We start from the raw sequence: 6,998 nt of genomic DNA, 5'->3' as shown, positions 1-6,998 counted from the left end.
TATGCATTTGCAAACTGCTAAAAGCATACAGTTTCAATGTCCTTCCTACAAAAATAAAATATGTGATGTTAACTGATTCAATAATTTTAAAATATGTCTATGCCTGTGTGTATATAATGTTATATATGTGTGTGTCACATTGTACCCCAGCTATCATCTATAAATTAAGAATAAAATAGAAAACAATCATAATAAATATTTATATACAGTAATTTTCCTGAGTAATGATGAGAGGCTGGCTCATTAATTAGACCAAAGAAGTCTATAGTTAGAGCAGCAATAGTAGTGTAATTGTAGTGTACAGAAAATGTACTCAACTTGTACAGATATAATAGTAGGCATCATAATCATTAACACTGTCATCATCAAATCCTAATGTGACATACACATATAAGCATCCCATTTATATAAGCTCACATGAGAACAGGCCTTGGTTATCAAAACCTTCCTCTTTCCTAGCTTCATCCCTAGAAGCAAGCTTGCTTAGGAGACCTAGAACTGATAGATACAGAAAGTTTTTGGTTTAAGAGACTTAGCCAATTCACCTGCAGTCTTTAATCTGGAAGAACTTCTTGTGATAGTGACATGGTAATTCTATGGCTGAAGAGTGAGGCACTGCAGATAAGTAGTTACATATGAGCTTTGGGGTTGAATCCTATCTGTCTGTCTGAAAATTCTCAGGCAGGAAGTTATTTTTCATTAAAGAACATGAGGGTGATTAGAATGCCTTCCAGGTGTAGGAGAAGTATGTTTTGTATAAAGAATCTTGTCTGGTCCTGTATAAGCCCTAGAGCAGAGCCACCCAGCATCCCAAGATGTGTTTGAAGACTGCCATCCTGTCTATGGTTCATTTGTGTTTATTCCCATCTGAAACTCTGTAAGCCAAAGCAGACACACAAACCCAAAGACGAGCATACCTCAAACAGGTGAGTGAAAATCTTAGAAAGAATACTTTGTAATTTTTAAGAATTGGTTTTGTAAGAATCTGGATACAGATTGAGATAAAGAACAAAACACAAAAGGACCACTTTGACATCAGCTACAAGATTTCACCTTCTCACATATGAAATCCCCAATTCCTCATGAAAACAATAATGTATTCTTCAAAAATCAACAGAAATCAAACTGCTTTGCTACTGTTAACAAACTCACTAGGAAAACAGCTTCCTAATTCCTCAGTCTGGCTCAGCATATTCCTGAGAATAAACCAGGACTCATTCAACTACAAGCTACATTCCCAGCACCTACCTAACGAGTTCATTCAAAGCTCTGTGTGAATGAATAAATGAGCAAATTAAATGTACTACACTACCACTGTATGTTTTTTATTAAAAAGTACACTCAGGACATTGTCAGCCAATGAACAATCCAGAATTCTGAAGGTATACAATAGCTTGCCAAAACAACTATCACAGGACAAATTACGACAGCAAAAAATACCTTGGGTTCAAACTCAAACCTAGAGCCCCAGCTTAGTTCTGGGGTCCACAAGATAAATCACAGTGTCCTGGTGCCAGTGACCATGCCCATGTCTTCCCTGGCACTGTTCAGCTCTTTCACCAGTACTCACAGTGAGTGACAAAGCTGGGTCTCTCACTTTTCCTCTACATCCGTTTCTCCTTCTGTGATTGGTGAAGCATTGAATGGTAACCCATCCCAGCTGGCACCCCAGTGTAGCTCTGCTTTGCCCCAGGCCCTCGGTGTGGAAAGCACAACCACCTGGCAGGATTAGAAGAAAGGAATCTGCCAGGAGATAAGGAAAAATCCTGTGTAAATATCTAATCTGGCCTGTCAGACCATAAAGCTGAAGAGCCCCCACCTGACATCACCACTGTGATTTTACATAAATGACATTCAGGCTGGCTACAAAACCCCATGTGAGTCTCAACAGTAAAGGGCCTCTGGGTAATTCACCAGCTGGCTAGCTTATTTTAGCACAGTTAGTAAAACACTACATTAACATTTAGCTTTTGTGTGTAGAACAAGCTGTGCAGTAAATTTTTCTAAATGTTACTGAAATATATTACCTGCAAAGTATGGGCTAAGCTGAGGCAGCAACAGGAAAAGGCTCTGTTCTCAGAAAGCCAGACTCTAAAACAAACTTAGTACCCACCTGGAGGATGCACAATGGAGAAAGGTTTTAATATGTGATGGGCATGCTTAGGATGAAGGGACCTCCACCTATGTGTAAAGTACACACTCACTTGATACTTTGCTCTGTAAGTGTTGTGTTCTTACTGACTATAAATCCCTGCATTAGGAGCCAAGTAGTTTCAGGAACATCAAGGCTAGCTTTTTCTCTGTTGTGAAATGGGGAGATTGGCATCCGAATCTGTCCCTGAGACTCTGATGCTTAATCTGCTGCTATCAGCCCCATCCAAAGTCCTTAGTGCACATCTTTGATTCCCCAGAGTTCTGAGAACTTCTTTTCACAAAAACTTGCAACTTGTACCTGGGAGCTTTTGGGGACTCAAACTAATTGCTTCCTCTGAGCTTTGCAAAGTAGACGTGGGGGCCAATTAGTATTTCCAGAGACAGACTGGAAATTCAGAGACTGGAATTGGGAAGCAATTATTGGCCCACAAGTAGGGATAAAACTAAGGTATGTTCCCATATAATGTTGAAACACATCACTTATCCACCTTGGTAACTGGCACAGGAATATAGACCTGTTACATATACCCCTCAAGTCAGGATGGTATGTGAGGAAAACATGTCAAGTCAAGAATGAACGCCAGGGCCAAAAAATGGGAATGGATGGGTAGGGAAGTGGGGGGGAGGGTATGGGGGACTTTGGGGATAGCATTGGAAATGTAATTGAGGAAAATACGTAATAAAAAATATTTAAAAAAAGAATGCATTCAACACATTTCACCTACCTAGCATCCCAACTGGCTGTGATCTGTTATCCCCCCTTCAAAGACGTGGAGCTGAGTAGGAAAGGTAGCCACTACTGCTACCCAGCATAGTCAAACAGAGTTAGAACACTTTTCACCATTAAAAAACAAAAATAAACAAACAGAAAAACCAAACAACAACAACAAAAAACATAAGCTGGAGAGGTGGCTCAGTAACTGAGAGCACTTGCTGTTCTTGCAGATGATCAGAATTCAGTCCCAGCTCCTACATCAATAGGCAAAAGTGCCTGTAACTCCAGCTCTAGGGAATCCAATTGTCTCTTTGGGTCTCTGTAGGCACTCATATGCACATGGCACTCGTTAACCCAAATGTAAATAAAAATACAGACGTCAATAATTTACTTTTAAAAGCACATGTAAATTCAACTATGATAAGTAGAACCCATTTCTACTGTCTGCTGTCTTTGTCCACTCCCTATTCAGGTTTCTCATTAGGGTCATCTGATCTCCATCTCCATCAGACAAGTCAGCTTCCTAACAGCCCAACCTAAAATGCACCCCTCTCTTTCTCATTGTATGCAATTCTCCCCTTTCAAAACAGATCATTTTACAATCCCTACTATGTGCCGTACAAATTTCCTCAGGCCCCCATCAAACAATGACTACTTGTTTATGTAATTAATTAAACTATCTGTCTTTTTCATTAAAACCCCAAATTGATCCTGTTAGTATATAACTGATGAAGGTCAAAAACAAAAACAAACAAACAAAATAAGCCCTAGAAGGCCAATAGCTGAAGGAACATAAGGCACTCCACACACACACTAAGCCTGATGAAGCCTGGCTTCTGACTCCAAGGAATTCATGCTGCAGAGATCCCTATTTGTTTGAATTTTCAACTAAGTGACCCTGAAATGTATTGCCTTGGTACATTTTCTTTTACTATATCAGAACACTCAAAACTAACTCACTTTTTAAAAAAGAAATTTATTTTGGCTTTATACTCCCGAATATTGAGAAGCCTAAGGACACAAAACTAGAATCATCGTCACCTCACCTCTGATGAGCACTTCATTCTGCCTCAACTCGTGGCAGAGATCAAAGGGACAAAAACCTGAGAATGAATTTGTTTTATACTAATCCATTCTTGGAGTACTAACACTCTAACTAACCCCACAGGAGTGAGCGCTTGCAAAGGGGAGGAGCATAGCCATTGCTCAGCAACATAGCCCAACTCTGCCCAAGTGGAGTCAAAAGCTCAACGTGAAAGTTGGTGAAGCCAAGTGGCTTTCAAATAACAGCAGGTAAGAGGATACAAAGGACAAATAGGAAGATCACTGCCTCAGGCCTCTTCCCAGCACAGCTGCTACAATCTTACAGGAAGTCAGAGAGCTCCTCCTGAAGCAATAACCATGACAGAAAATAATAGGACTACTTTGGCCCTATGACCACGGGCAGGACTAGGCAAAGTGGAGATGTTGGAAAATGTCAAGCAAGACCAAGCATGGAGCAGAAAGTGCAAAGGGACCTGGTTTATCAAGAGACACAGCCTCCAGAGAGGACAGAAATAGCTTCACAAATAAACACCAGTAAGAGAAAGCCGGAAACATTTGCCCACTCTTAATTCTGCTCAGGTGGAGTATCTAGCTGGTGAACCATCGATGGCATCCTCTACCCTATCCTGACTTCCTTCCCATAGCCACTCTATACCTGGTGACTTTCTCAAACACATGCTGGCAGATATTCAGGAAATACCAAGCCACTTTGAGGTACACCTGGTGAGAAGACAGATATTTGCATGCAAGCAAAACCCAGGAGAACTGCTTTCTGATTATTCTCAGTGGCTTTAATTATTTGAGTTCACAGCTCTTTCCATTTACATGGTTACACTTAGGAAGTAACTGTACACAAACAACTCTGCTAAAAGGCATACATTAGAAAGGGAAAGGTGGCTGCATTGTCCAAGCTTCCCACCCATGTGTGACTACAAATAGGTAAGCCAGATAAATTCAGAAGCTACAGGAGTCACAAAAAAATAAAATATATTCTAGGCATCTCCACTAAAAGACATGATGCCCTAATTAGGTAGAGTTTTTTCTTTTGTTTAGTTTTATTTGGGGCTGTTTGTTTGTTTGTTTGTTGTTTCTTTGGTTAGTTTGTTTGACACAAGCTGGAGTTATCTGAGATGAACCTCATTGACAAACTGCCTCTTTCAGATTGCCTGTAGACAGGTCTGTAAGGCTTTTCTTGTATTAATAATTGATGTGGGAGGGCCCTATGTGGACAGTAGGCCCTGAAGTTTGGCTCTCTAAGAAAGGAGTACAGGAAATGCCAGGGCCAAGAAGCAGGAGTGGGTGGGTTGGGGAGCAGAGCAAGGGGGGTATAGGGGGCTTTGGGGATAGCATTTGAAATGAAAATGAAGAAAATATCTAATAAAAAATCAAAAGGAAGAAAGGAAGGAAGGAAGGAAGGAAGGAAGGAAGGAAGGAAGGAAGGAAGGAAGGAAGGAAGGAAGGAGGCAGAGCAAGCAATGGGAAACAAGCCAGTAACAGTACCCCTCCATGGTCTCTACTTCACTTCCTACCGCCAGGTTCCTGCTTTAATTTTTGTCCTAAATTCCCTGATAGTGAACTGTTACCCAGAACTGTAAGATGAAATAAACATCTTCCTCCCCAAGTTGCCTTTGATCATGGTGTTTATGAGATCAAAAGAAAGCAAACTAGGCTAGATCAGCTGTTTGACCATTCAACAAATACTTAAGCATCTGTGCACCAAACATGGTACAACAAGGGAACTTCCATTTAGTAAATGCTACCCTTTGCTACTTAAAAAAAGTACTTAGCTGTTCTGCTGATGCTTTTTTTTAATCAGTTATTTTCTTTATTTACATTTCAAATGTTATTCCCTTTCCTAGTTTCCCCTCTGAAAACCCCCTATCCCTTCCCCCCCCCCGCCCCTGCTCACCAACCCACCCACTCCTGCTTCCTGTCCCTGGCATTCCCCTACACTGGGGCATCGAGCCTTCACAGGACCAAGAGCCTCTCTTCCAATTGATGACCGACTAGTCCATCCTCTGCTACATATGCCTGCTGATGCTTATAAGGCCAACTCTCCTACCAAATATACAGAAAGGAAGTATGATGTTATTTAGAAATTCTGTCTTAAGAATAGGAAAGACCTTGATTCAAAACCTAGCTTTGCCACTCATTATCTGTGTGACCAAAGAAAGTTAAGTTCAGTGATATAATTACCCTGACCTTCAGTTTTATCTTCCTTAAAATGGTCAACAGTACCATGCTGCCAAGAGTACTCTTTATAAGGCTAAGTAAAATAATATATAGAAGGGTTTTAACATGGTCTCTCTCACATAATAAAGACATTATTAATTTGCTATTGTTTCTATAAAAATGTACAATGAATTTAGTGTCTTGGAATGACACATTTATTGTCCGCTAGTTCTGGAAGAAAAAACTCCAAGATAAGTCTTACAATTCTAAAATTGAGGTGCTGGTAGTATGTGTTACTTCTGAAGGTTCCAAAGGAGAAGTCACTTACAAGTTTTTTGATCATTCTATCTCCTTTATCTCTGCTTCCTCTCCTCCTTTACAAGGTCCTTGGGCATCTTGGGCAGCTTTCAGAACATCTGGAATGTCTCCCTCTCTTAAGAATCTTGATTTAATCCTACTTCAAGGCCTCTTTTGTGATGTAAAGTAACATAGTCACAGGTTCTGGGAACTAGGAAAGCCTTGACAGAGTATTATATATCTTACCATAGTGTTTCTTGGATTTTTATTTTGTTGTGTTATTAGAAAGCCCATTCGCTTTTCGAGGACAGCTAGTTGTGGGCGATTTTCACACACTGTGTATCTCTTACCTACAAGAAGGAAAAGGGCTCCTTTAGCTTCAGGCAGAGGATTATATGTTGTTAGTAAGACCTTGACAATGTTGAAAGTAACTGTGATCATCCCACTGTCCGCATGGATTAACACACACACACAAAAAAACCCATGCAGAACTTTGGTAAAGAAAGAAGAGACAGGACGGGACCTGAGACTGCATTAGTTAGGGAAGCAGAAACCGGCCTGAGTAGGGCCACAGGCCTCATCCGGCCGGATCAGCGCCGGGGTAGCGGGAGCGCAG

Source organism: Mus caroli, chromosome X (assembly GCF_900094665.2).
Source record: "Mus caroli chromosome X, CAROLI_EIJ_v1.1, whole genome shotgun sequence".
NCBI classification, from domain to species: Eukaryota; Metazoa; Chordata; class Mammalia; order Rodentia; family Muridae; genus Mus; species Mus caroli.
The sequence above is the reverse complement of the archived record's forward strand: the minus strand, read 5'-3'. Positions refer to the sequence as shown.